A 12663-nucleotide genomic window follows, 5' to 3' on the forward strand; every position below is an offset into this window, starting at 1 on the left:
CTGCTAGGAACATTGATGTGGCTGCATCATTGTAGTATGCTGCTTTAAGTTCTTTAGAGAGTGAGATAACTGGGTCAAATGGTGGTGCCATTTCAAGTTTTTTTAAGAAATCTCCATACTGCTTTCCAGAGTGGTTGCGCTAATTTGCAGTCTCACCGACAATGTATGAGAGTACTTCTTTCCCCACATCCTCATCAACATTTATTGTTACTTATATTCTTTTTTTAAAATATCTTTTTAGTTATACATGGACACAATATCTTTATTTTATTTATTTATTTTTATGTGGTGCTGAGGATAGAAACCAGGGTCTCACACTTGTAAGGCGAGCGCTCTACCACTGAGCCACAGCCCCTGCCCCTATTCTTTTTTTAAAAAAATATTTATTTTTTACTTGTAGTTGGATACAATATCTTTAATTAATTTTTTTATTTTTATGTGGTGCTGAAGATCGAACCCAGGGCCTTGCCCATGCTAGGCGAGTGCTCTACCACTGAGTCACAACCCCAGCCCCTATTACTTGTATTCTTTATAATTGCCATTCTGACTAGAGGGAGATGGAATCTAAGTGTAGTTTTAATTTGCATTTCTCTAATTGCTAGAGGTGTTGAACATTTTTCATATATTTTGACCATTTGTATTTCTTCTGTGAAGTGTTTGTTCAGTTCCTTTGCCCATTTATTGATTGGGTTATTTATTTTTCTGGTGTTATGTTTTTTGAGTTCTCTATATAACTGGAGATTAGCGCTGTATCTGAGGTACAGGTGGTAAGGATTTTCTCCCATTCTGTAGGATCTCTGTTCATGTTCTTGATTGTTTCCTTTTCCGTTTGATGCCATCCCATTTATGATTATTGATTTTACTGCTTGCACTTTAGAATTCTTATTGAGGAAATTAGTTCCTAAGCCAACATGATGGAGAGTTGGACCTACTTTATTTTCTAGTAAGTGCAGTGTCTCTGGTCTAATGCTTAGGTCCTCAATCCACTTAGGGTTGTGTTTTGTGCAGGGTGAAAGATAGTGGTTCAATTTCTATTACATATAGATTTCCAGTTTTCCCAGCACCATTTGTTGAAGAGGCTATCTTTTCTCCAATGTATTTTATGGCACCTTTGTCTAAATGATATAACTGTATTTACATGGGTGTGTCTCTGTGTCTTCTATTCTGTTTCATTAGTCTTCATTTCTGTTTTGGTGCCAATACCATCCTGTTTTTGTTACTATAGCTCTGTAGGATCTCAAGTTCAAAGTCAACCTCAAGTGCTCGAAAACCCGCCTTGACACTGGCTTTGAACTTAAGATCCTCCTGTGTCAGTTTCCCAAGTTGCTGGACTTATAGGCTGTGCCTGACCCCAAGCCCATTTAACCCATAATGCATCTGAGTTCCAAACTTAATAAACATGAGATAACATTATGACATCACTTTTAAAGTATCATAAAGTGTACATAAATATAAAAAATGTTAAAACATTACGAGGATACCTTTTCTAACATTTCAATATTAATAAAGTTATTTATTTATATGTAGAATGATTTATTAACTATGAGTCCACATAATTTATTGGCATGTTCCATAGAATATAAGCTATACACCAGAAATGGACAGATCAAATAATAAAATTAAATAACATAGGTAAGAATTTTAAGGTTTTGATCTCTCATCCCAGGAGATATCCAGTTTATGTTAACTCATGTCACTCTGTTAATAACCATCATTTATCAAGACTTATCATCTGGATTATCAAATGGCAAATTTCTCCAGCGTGACTCTTGGCATCAATGCTGAACCTAAACAAGAAAGAATCATAATTACTAATTTCTGGAAAATAGCAGAGTAGAAGAAGCTGGTGTTAAACTTTTCATGTGTGGGCTCATTTCCTTGGCCTCCTCTGTCTGGGAGGTTGTCTGGTCTCAAGAGATTGCTGAGTTATTTTAAAGGATATCTCACAGAATACAAATGAACAGGCAGACAGTGACACAGAGAGTAAGGAATGTGGGAAAGGACCCAGAGCTTTGGTGCGCTTTGATAGCCACCTTCCCTGAAACTCCACCAGTACAACAAGAAAGCTCTTGGAATCTCTTGTTCAACTTTTATGGAAGTTTAATTAAGTAGCCATGATGATTAAATCACTGGTCACTGGTGATCAGCTCAACTTTCAGCCTCTCTCCTCTCCCCAGATGTACGGGGAGCAGATATTTAAAAGGGAAGAAAGTAACTGAAACATTTTTTTTCTAATTTCATTGCCTATGGAAAGTCAGTTTTGACTAGAATTTGAAGAGATAGATAGAAATCGTTGAAGGGATTCTGAAAGGGACTTTTAGGATTTTAGAGGATTTTGGAGATAAAAGTCACTGTATCATTTCTGTGTACACCTCCAATTTTCACTTCTTCTTAATTAAGATATATCATCATCACTTCTCCCATGCATAAGAATCACGAATAGATTAAGTTTTTTTTTATGTGTATGAGAGGAGAGGAATTCATAAATGGAATAAATCTACAAGTCTTTAATTTAGAAGCCAACTTGTCCTGTACCCTAAAAAAATTTCTATTAATTTTTCTTTGTTTAAATTTTCAGACTCTCTCCACTAAGTTGGCTGTCACTGTATTTCCTCTTGCAGCTTTCCTTCTCACCCCTCCCTAGCTGTTTCCCAGAGAGAATACAATTATGATTTAACCTTCTTATGTTGATTCCTCACCTTCTTTCATTTTTCTCTAATAGCCAAATCACTTAGTACATCAAATTTCTTACTTGAACTTATAGTTTTTGTAAATATAAATAGTATTTCCTAATACCTTATTTTGTAACTATCTTCATTGTTCAGCTTTCTTACCTATTATTATCTTAAAAATTTTGCTATCTCTTCTTTTACATTGTCAAAGATGATAATTGGCAAAGGCCAGATATTGTCACCCAATATTCATTCCTCCCTTCTTCTTAGCAATAGAAACTCTATTTACCTGGACACATGACTGCCTAGAATAGAACCTTCCTTTCCCAGTCTCCCTGTGACTAAGTATAGCTGTGTAGTTACCCAGTAGGATGGAAGTAGTAATGTTGAGTGTGAATTCCAGGAAATGTCCCTGAAGGGAGAGGTCACATTTTTCTTTACATCTTCCTCCTTCCCACTATATAAATGTGAATGTGATAGTTATTGTTTGAGCAGTCATTCATGGGTTCTGAGATAGAAGCCTCCTGTAGATGGAAGAGACCTGAATGCCTTCTAATGAGCTGTTCCAGACCAGTCCCAGACGACTGCAGGCTGTGCTCATACGGAAAGATGATAAGCCTCCATCATGTTTAAGTCAAAACTATTTTGGGTTTTCTCACAGTTGAGCCCAATTTGATTTAACAATTATAGCTATATTCTATTTTGCAACCAAAACTAGCTCTTTTATGATTATCTATAGGTTGATTTAGAAAGTTGAAAGCTAGAAGTTGTATTCACATAACTGGGTAAATAGTGTTCACTACAGAATCAAGAAGTTTTTTTTGTGTGTGAATATTTACAAATTAGCTTATATTTTTTCTTTCAGATTTATTTTCAACTTCTCCAAAATATTTTGTTTTATTGTCCTCTTTTCTTTATCCCTTCTAAAGCCCCTCCTTCTACAGAGCTGTGTGGCTTTCTGTTCCAATTTTGGATTTGATGCTTTCTTTTTTTTATTAAAATACTGAGTTTATTTCACATGTATATTTTTGTCTCCCCACCATTTCCATGTCTGACCACCACTACTACTATGTCCTACCATAACATTCCATACATACTTAGAAACCAAGCAAAGGGTGAAGTTCCATCTTTAAAAACTAAACATGCATTTTGGACAACACATTCTTGGCAATAGAACCTGGACAACATTTATCAAACACAGTAGGGAAAGTTCTCACTTTGCATTATAAAAAGGATAGCCAGATATCAACTGCTTCAGAAATGAAATAAGACGGAAAATTTTAACAAACTGTTTAAACTATTTTCTTAAAGAGACTTCCTCCACTGCCTGAGATCTTGTATTGCCTCCTGGTCAGTCATCCGGAAGCAATTCTTCACATAATTGATGAACTTGGCTTCCACTTTGGGAAGAGAACCACCTTTTTCTATACTTGCTTGCATTTTTGCTTTAATATCTTCTACAGAACTAGGTCCTTTTGGTGTTTTAGGAGTTTTTTCCTGTTTTTTGAAGGACTCTTGACCTTTTGATCTTGGTGTTGATGGTTTTGAGTCTTTTCCATTCTGGTTTTTCAGCATTTTTGGCTGGAGTATCTCATATAGATTTCTTCACTGGAGCTTTTTCTTCAGTTTCCTCATCATCATAATCATCATCATCTTCATCATCATCATCATCTTCATCATCTTTGACATCTTCATCAACAGCAAGTTTTACTTTTTTTTCTGGAGAACCTTGCTACCCCCTCCAGGGACAGATCACTTTCCAGATACACTTAAGAGTTTCACATCCTCCTCTTCTTCATCTTCTGACTCTGCACCTTCCTCCACAGCTAGAACCGCACTTCAACCTTAAGACCACAGGTGGTGTGATTTCAAAGCCCCCAAGGAAGACTGTTGGCTGTACAGACATTTTCAATGTTGCCAATGTTACTTTAATTGGACTGCCTTCATAATTCATTGCCTCTGCTTCAACAATTTGTAATTCATCCTTTGCTCTAGCCCCTAAACTGACCGTTCTTAATGATAACTGGTGCTCATTTTCATCATTATCTACCTTAAAGTGATAATCTTTGTCAGCCTTTAGCTCACAACCGAAAAGGTAGTTCTGGGGCCTCAGGGGGCTCATGTCCATATCCATCGAATCTTCCATGAGGTGGTAGCATGCACTTAGGTGGGAGAGAAGGCGGATGGAAAATGGGTGGCTTGTATTTGATGCTTTCTATCTGCTGAACAGCTGTCAAAATGAGACTTCAATTCAGTGCTTTCAGGAGAAGCCTATTAAAAGGCCAAATGTGACAATGACATCACATCTGCCATTCATCATCTCAGTTTAGTAATGGAGGAGAAGCCGATAGATGGGAATTCCTTTCATGTCCATAGAATGCTATAAGGGGCAAACACCACATTATTTTTCTTTGTGCATTAGCAACCATTCTTGGTTTCTAAGTTGTTTCTGATTTCTAGTACAGTTTTAGGCTAATACTATGCATAGATTTTCATTCTGAATTCTTTCTAAGATTCAAGGACTCCTTTTTTTCTTTAAGTTTTTCTCTCTTACCTTCTCTGTATTTCTGAGAACTAGTACAATGAAATGGCCAAGTGCATAGACCTTAGAGTTAGATGACTTTGGTATTATTTCAACTCCATTACTGATTGGCTTTATAACTAACTCTAAGCAAGTTAATAATTATTTACTGTCTCTCTAACCCTTAATTTGCTCATCTGTTAAATGAGGATAATAATAGCATCTGATTTATAAGTTTGCTGAAGAATTAACCCATGCTTAGTGTTTAGCCCAGTGCTTGGAACAGGGAAGACATTCAGTATTACTTGTGACTACTATTATCATCAGTAGTGTTAGGGAATGAGTTGGCCAAGGTCACACATACAAAAGCCTGAGTTTACGCCCAGCCTGACTCCACCATCTGAGCTTTTAACAACCATATTCTTCTTTTTCACATGGAATGTATGTTTTGAATAATTCTATTGAGGAGCAAGCTGCCATGTAGAACAGTGCTTTGTGGTTGTATATGTATGAGATAGGTGGGAGACAGGGGCTTGATGTGGATGGGAAGCAGAATACCCTGGTCATTTGGGAAAGATTTTCAAAGTACACATTTGGCATACTTTTTTAGTGAGTTTGATAAGTCTTGGGGTGGGCTATGGCAGGGATATATATATTTTTGAATCAGCTTCCCTAGTGATCTGATGCCCACTCTTGTTGAGAAAACTGACTTGGAATAAATTGTTGCATTGTTCTCAAGTGGAATGACTCTATGACAGAAATTTTAGGAAGTCATCCAAGAAGGAAGTAATGGGAGAAAAGAAAACAAAAACGGTTCTTAGGCTTAGTGTGTGCCTCATGGAAACGATTCATATTTTCCTTGCTCTGACTCATATTTCTACATGAAAAACATACTCTAGTGGTCACATCAGTATTTTAAAAAATTTATTCAGTTAACTCTTACAGTTCTAAATCTGTATATAAACCCACAATATCTACCACCATGAATCAACTCAAAATATATAATTCAACAAAAGCAAAAGTAAAAGGAAATGAAGATAATTAAGATAATTTCTGGCACTTCTGCAAGACACTGTCATGTTATTCTTTTATCCCAAACTAAAATTCTAAGTCAATGATATGTATTATACATACAAAATTATTCTCTTATTATGAGAAGTTAGGACACAAATAACTTAAAGTGTGATAGAAATAAAAAAATCAAATGCATATTAAGTTGAAAATACTTACATGGGAGAGTGTATGCTGGAGACTAAGTGTTTTACATAATTGAACATATTTAACCCATGTACTAGTCTAATGAAAGAGACCCAATGATTATATTTCCAGTTTTATAGATGAGGGAAATTAAGAGAGGTTAACATGCCCATGTTATACAGCTAGTAAAATAAGGGAACTAGGATTTGAAATCAGAGGTGGCTGGTTCCAAAATCTGACAACATTCTGCTTCTTGCAAAAAGAACCCTGTGACAAATACCTAAAGGATACCAACTGATAATTATAAAATAAATTCAATATTCTTTTCTCTATGGTTTAAAAAATATGTCTCTTTCTGTTTTTCAGAGGGTTATAATGATCAAATTTCAGTTATTCAAGCTGAAGTTTTCCTGTAGGACATGACAGCTCTCTTCCTGAATCCCACTGCCACCCTGGGATACCTCTTTATTCCTGCCCCCTCTCCCAAGAACTGCAAGGATATGCAATTGGGCACGTATGTGTTCAAAAGCTAGGGTTCTCCTAAGCTAGCCCAGAGGTTCTAAATTTTAGCTTGTACCAAATCATCTGGTGCAATTGTCTCTGATTTAGCAGGCTGGAATGGAACCAGAGAATTTGTATTTTTAATATGTTCCTGGGCGTCTCTGAGTTAGCCCATTTAGAGAACTATCAGCCTAAAACCATGGGGATGAGAGAGCAAAAACCATGTATTAGTACCTAATTTCTAAGATAAGGATCATGAGAATTTTGTTAGCAAGTAAAAATATTTAATGATTTGCATATTTTAAGCCTATTCATAAGGAAATTTTTCTGAATACAATATGGGATATTTGACACGAATTGCTTCCCTCCCTCCACCACATTTCAGTCCTGTCCATCTCCTCTTTGCCCATTTCCTGGCCTGGTTCTCCATCCCAAACCAGGTTTCATTAAGTAAGTTTGCATAACTTTTCAATGTGGGCACCTTCCTTGGCTTCACTCCAATTGTCAGAGCTCAGAGCCTGGTAATCTGAGAAAATACCACAGGTTAAAACCTGACTCCTGGTCAGAAGTTGTGAGATGTCAAAGCTGCTTGGAGACTAAGTGACATACAACCTTCCTTTTCCTGATACCCATTAAGTTATTACGAAAGGAATGAGAAAAAGTGTAAGTGATAAAAACAAAGAGAAGAAGAGGAGGAGCAATTAATAGTAAGAGATTTCATAAAGCCACCTGGATTGTACTGCCTAATGAGTAGAGATGAGGAAGCATCTCCTTCTTCCCCAGATGAGGTTAAAAAGAGTTACAGTTATGGAGGAAACAAATCTACTTCTTCATGGAACTGAAGAGACCTAGGACCTAGAACACCAAGTTTAATAAAGGGTGACATTGTGATTTGGAGCTTAAAACAAGGAATTTGACTGAAATTCTATGTACACAAGAACAGATGCCCCTGGTATGCAAAACACAGATCTTGAACCAAAGAATGGATACAGAAAATGCGGTTCATATATGTAAGCAGGATGAAGTCCTGTTCTTTGCAAAAATATGCATGGAAATGGAGATCATTATGCTAAGTGGAATAAGCCAGGCAGAAAAAGACAAGTCCTGCCTGATCTCACTCATGTAGAATCTAAAAAAAGTTGATCTTGTAGAAGTTGAGAGTACAGTTAGGAAGGAGAAAGAAGTTCTGGTGTGCACAGTAGGGTGACAAAAGTTAACAATGTACTATATATTTCAAAAAATAAGAAGAAAGTGATTTTGAATGTTTTTACCATGAAGAGTTGATAAATGTTTGAGGACATAGATATGGTCACTCTGATTTAAACATTATACAATGCAGACATATATCCAAACACCAAGTGGTATTCCATAAATATATATAATTTTATATATTTATGTTTATCTTAAAAATAAAATTTAGAAGATTAAAAACAAATATAGTTTTTCTTATGTACTAGAATTGAACACATTAGGAAGACTTAGAATAGTTAGCAAGTCTCCCCATATTCCTATTCTGGCCACTCAGGGATTACAATTCAATTTTTCTCTTTGCCCATTCTTAAGGAACTATTGGAATCCAAGACTCACTAGAAATTTGTGGGAAACTGGCAAATCAAAAGATTATAACCAGGGTTTATAAATAGGTGCCCCATCCCTTTACTCTCCCCTGCCTCTAGTAACCAACATTCTCCTACAAGAGACAGGTAGTGCCTGGCAATATCTGCAAAGTCCCCTCCATCCTTGGCTCATTGCTCTATTACATTTCCCAACTTCCACTGCAGGTCTGAGTTATGGGACAAGTGACAGATGCTCTTTCTACAGTGGAACTCTAATGTTTCCTGTGAGATCCCCATGCTCTCATATGGTCTAGAGAGTGAAGTAAAATGACTTTGATGCTCTAAGGGCCACTAGATAGAGGAGCCTGGGTCCCTGAGTTACTGGAAAAGGCCCTCTGCTCTCCTGTAGCCCACCGTTTGTCTCCTTTGTCAATCCACAGTAGTGAGAACTAATTCCTTGTTGTATTACATTACTAAGATTTTGGAGTTTTTTTTTTTTGTTAGAGCATATAACCTATCCTGCTAATACAACTATTGACAAATAAGAGTTCCAGAAAGAGAGGGCAGACAAAGAAAAAGAGAAAACTGTTAAAGAAGTAATAGGAGAGAATTTCCCAGAGTGTTTAAATTGAGAGGGTCCACAGAGACATCAACCACATAAAAGAAAAATACACTCAATGTCCAGAAATAGGAACATGAAATTTGAGAATATGTGATGTGAGCTGAATTGTCCCTACCCCATCTCATATATTAAAGTCCTAACTTGTTGTGTATCAAAATGTGACTGTATTTGGATAAAGGGCCTTTAAATAGTAATTCAGTTCAAAGGAGCTCACTAGGGTGGGCCCTGATACAGTACAACTGGTGTCCTTAAAAAAAGAGAAAATTACGACAGGAAAAACACGAATGGGAACAAATGTGAGGACAAGTGAGAAGATGGCCATCTGCTAAGGGGAGAGACCTTAGAAGAAAGGGTAAGCCTTCTCACACCTTGACCCTGAACTTCCAGTATCCAGAACGGTGAAAAAATGAATTTTTATTGTTTCAGTTGCCCAGTCTGTGGTGTTGTATGATGGTGGTCCCAACAAATTAACACAACCAAGACTGAAGGGAAGTTTACAAGTGTTTTCAGAAAACAAAAACAGAACATCTGTGGAAGAATGAGAATCAGAATGACTTGGGATTTTTCATTGATATTGCAAGATGCCAGAATTACAAGAGGGTGATGTTTTCAAAGTTCTCAGGGAAAATAACTCTTCATCCAGAATTCCAAACTCTGATTAATTACCAATCAAACCTGATGTCAGAGTAAAGATACGGTGAAGCATGTAAAGACTGGGAATGTCTTACCCACCACTCGTCATTACTTATGGAAATTATTTGAAAATATATTTTGTCAGAGAAAGATATCATTTCAAAAAAAGAGGAATAGATAAGCTTCAGGAAAAACAGGTCAACACAGAGGAGAGATGAAGGGAGGACACATCAGAGGGTAGGTGGTGATGCTCAGCAGATCACCTGCAGATGTTCAAGCACTGATCCTGCAGTGTAGGAACTAAACTCAGTCCCCGAAGTCTAGGTTTGCCAGACTGGGACAAATAAAGACATAACACGTGAAATAAATGAGACTTACTTATGCTAAAATATTATTTATTATTTGTCTGAAATTCACATTTAACTGGGTATCCTACATTTCTATCTCACAACTATATTAGTCTGAAGGAACTAATTTTTGTTCCTTACTGTTTTGCACAATGTCTGACACATAAATGGTAATAAAATATCACTCAGAAAGCTTCTGCACTACAGGTCGAGCATCCCTACACCAAAACCCCGAATCCCAAATGCTCCAAATGCTGAGACTTTGAGAAGGCCTATATAAAAGCACAGTGGGACCCACCTGACCTCTGTGCAAGGCTAGGGTCAAAGCACAGCACACTGAAAATACTCTGTAACATTAACCTTCAGCCTTTGTGTATGAGGTGTGTATGAAACATAACTGAATTTTGTGTTAAGGCTTGGGTCCCAAGCCCATACGATATCTTGTTATATATAAGCAAATGTTCCAAAAATCCAAAAATATGAAAAATCAAACATTTTTGATCCTAAGCACTTGAGTCAAGGGATACTCAGCCTGCATAAAGATGATGTAGAATTAAGAAAAGTTCCAAAAAGAAACCATAAAGGACTTTTGGCAGATTTAGAATTTCTAGCTATTTAATGCTTCTCTGTAATTTCAGAGAGAGAGAGCATGATCTGACAGACACACCTCAGAAAGTTCACATTTGTTTATTCATGAACTTTGTGTCATCAGCAAAGCCTTGACCCATTCTGAGTCCACATGTTTTGTGTTTGTTATTTGCTCTAAACCTAATGTTCGTGTTCTACAACTTTGCAACATTGACTGGTTTTCAGAATTTCAATTAAAAATAGAATTCTTAAATATCAATTAGTTCTTTCAAAATAATTTAAGAGCATTTGTGCGGTTACATGGTTTTGGAGGTTATGCACGAAATTCTATTCTACTGAAAAAGGCACAAAAAAAAATCTATTCATCAGTAGGGGCAAATTTTGGTGTACTGTTTGAAATACTTGCAGTTATACATTTTGAAGATGTGTAATAATAGAAACCTTATTGTGTTTTTCCTTCAGAAATAAATTTCTTGGCTTTTTTTTTTTAATTCGGAAGATGTGATGAAGTGATAAATTAAAATTCACAGCTTATCAGTGTGACAGAAGATTAAAAATGAAGGAATTTAAAAACAAACCTTTATATTTCTAAAAATATAAGTGCTTCTTTATGAATTTTTCACAGTTTGTTTTTTTCTTGGGGAAAAAAACAGAGTTAATCTGCATTTGATTGACTGCAAGACAAAGTCAAGTTGGTCTAATTTAAAGTGACTTGCTCTTATCATACAATGTCATCTCTTATTTTCAGCAGAGATAGAAGAAATTGAGTGAGAAAATTGAAAAATCATTTTAATGCTCCCCAAAGAAATTGTAACATGAGCTGGAACATATGGGTAATTTGTGAGGTAAAGTCAGCTATGGAGTCTAATCATTTTCAATATAATTTTTGTGATTGAAATGTTCTAAACCAAGAAAAGCTTTTTTTTTTCTTTCTTTCTTTTCTTGAGACAAAACTCTGATTGCATGTCTTTAAACTTTTTGTTGCATCTGCAGTTGGGGCATTGAACAAACATGACTCGTGAGATACAATAAAACGCAACTTTGATTTTGTCTCCTATTTCTCTTTTAAATTTTATTTAGTGGAATAATCTCTCCTTCCCCCATGGATGGAGGGCCATTTTTCTATTGATTTTTGCTCACATTTAGGTAACATACTGTACTTAAGTCACTTTAGGTCAAAACGAGTCTCTACTTAGAATGTTCACTTCCCAACAATTATCAAAATATTAATCTTAAATGTCTCTGTCCTCAGCAGGACCCATTGTGTTGGGAAGAGGAGGAACTTGTCCTCTCCACCCTGCTGATGAGTCTCCTCCTTTCCCAGTTAGCTATTGTGTTTTGCCCCTCCAGTGTTAGGACTAATTGATTTTAAATATTAATTTTAGTTTTTCAAAATGATTTAAGAGCATTTGTGCTATTACATGGTTTTGTAACTGCTCTTTCCCCTCTAAATGGCTCTTCCCCCCTTCTCCTAAGGGAGAAGGAATTATGGGGGGGAAAAGCTGTTTTCAGTGGTGGTACAGTCAGAATTGTCTACATAATGTTAAGTACAAAATTAAAGGGAGGGTCTCCCTCGTTCAAAAAGCAAGGGAAAGAGTCTTTAAAAGTGCTAAAACACAAAGCTTTTTCCTCTCAGTTTGTTTCTTGACTTGTCATGGTGTTTTTATTTTCTACTCAATGTCATTTCAAGGAAAAAAGTTAAATTAATATGATTTTTTGTTCGTCTTTGTATTTTGCAATACAAACACCTGGCCCACAGTCAACTCTCATACATGATTTGAATGCAAAGCACACGTAAGAGCATTAAACTTGTATATGCAGTTCCTGAAATGACACAGCTTGTATTCTGTTGCTGGGACATAATTTATATAGAATAGCGGAAATGCTGTACAAAACCAATTCACCTGTTTTCTCTCACTTCTTGATACAGGTACAGTCTACTAACACTACCTTGGGCTTAATATCGAGTAAGGAAAGCTTGGGGGGAAAAGGAACTATGAGTTGCCAGTTTTTCCCTTCACTCTGT

At 36.3% G+C, this 12663-nt stretch overlaps 1 pseudogene; it reads right to left on the reverse strand.

Moving 5' to 3' along the window:
* Window positions 1–3666: 3666 nt before the first annotated feature.
* On the reverse strand, window positions 3667–4853 carry LOC107145177 (annotated as a pseudogene).
* Window positions 4854–12663: the final 7810 nt, after the last annotated feature.

Source organism: Marmota marmota, unplaced genomic scaffold (assembly GCF_001458135.2).
Source record: "Marmota marmota marmota unplaced genomic scaffold, marMar, whole genome shotgun sequence".
Classification (NCBI taxonomy): domain Eukaryota; kingdom Metazoa; phylum Chordata; class Mammalia; order Rodentia; family Sciuridae; genus Marmota; species Marmota marmota.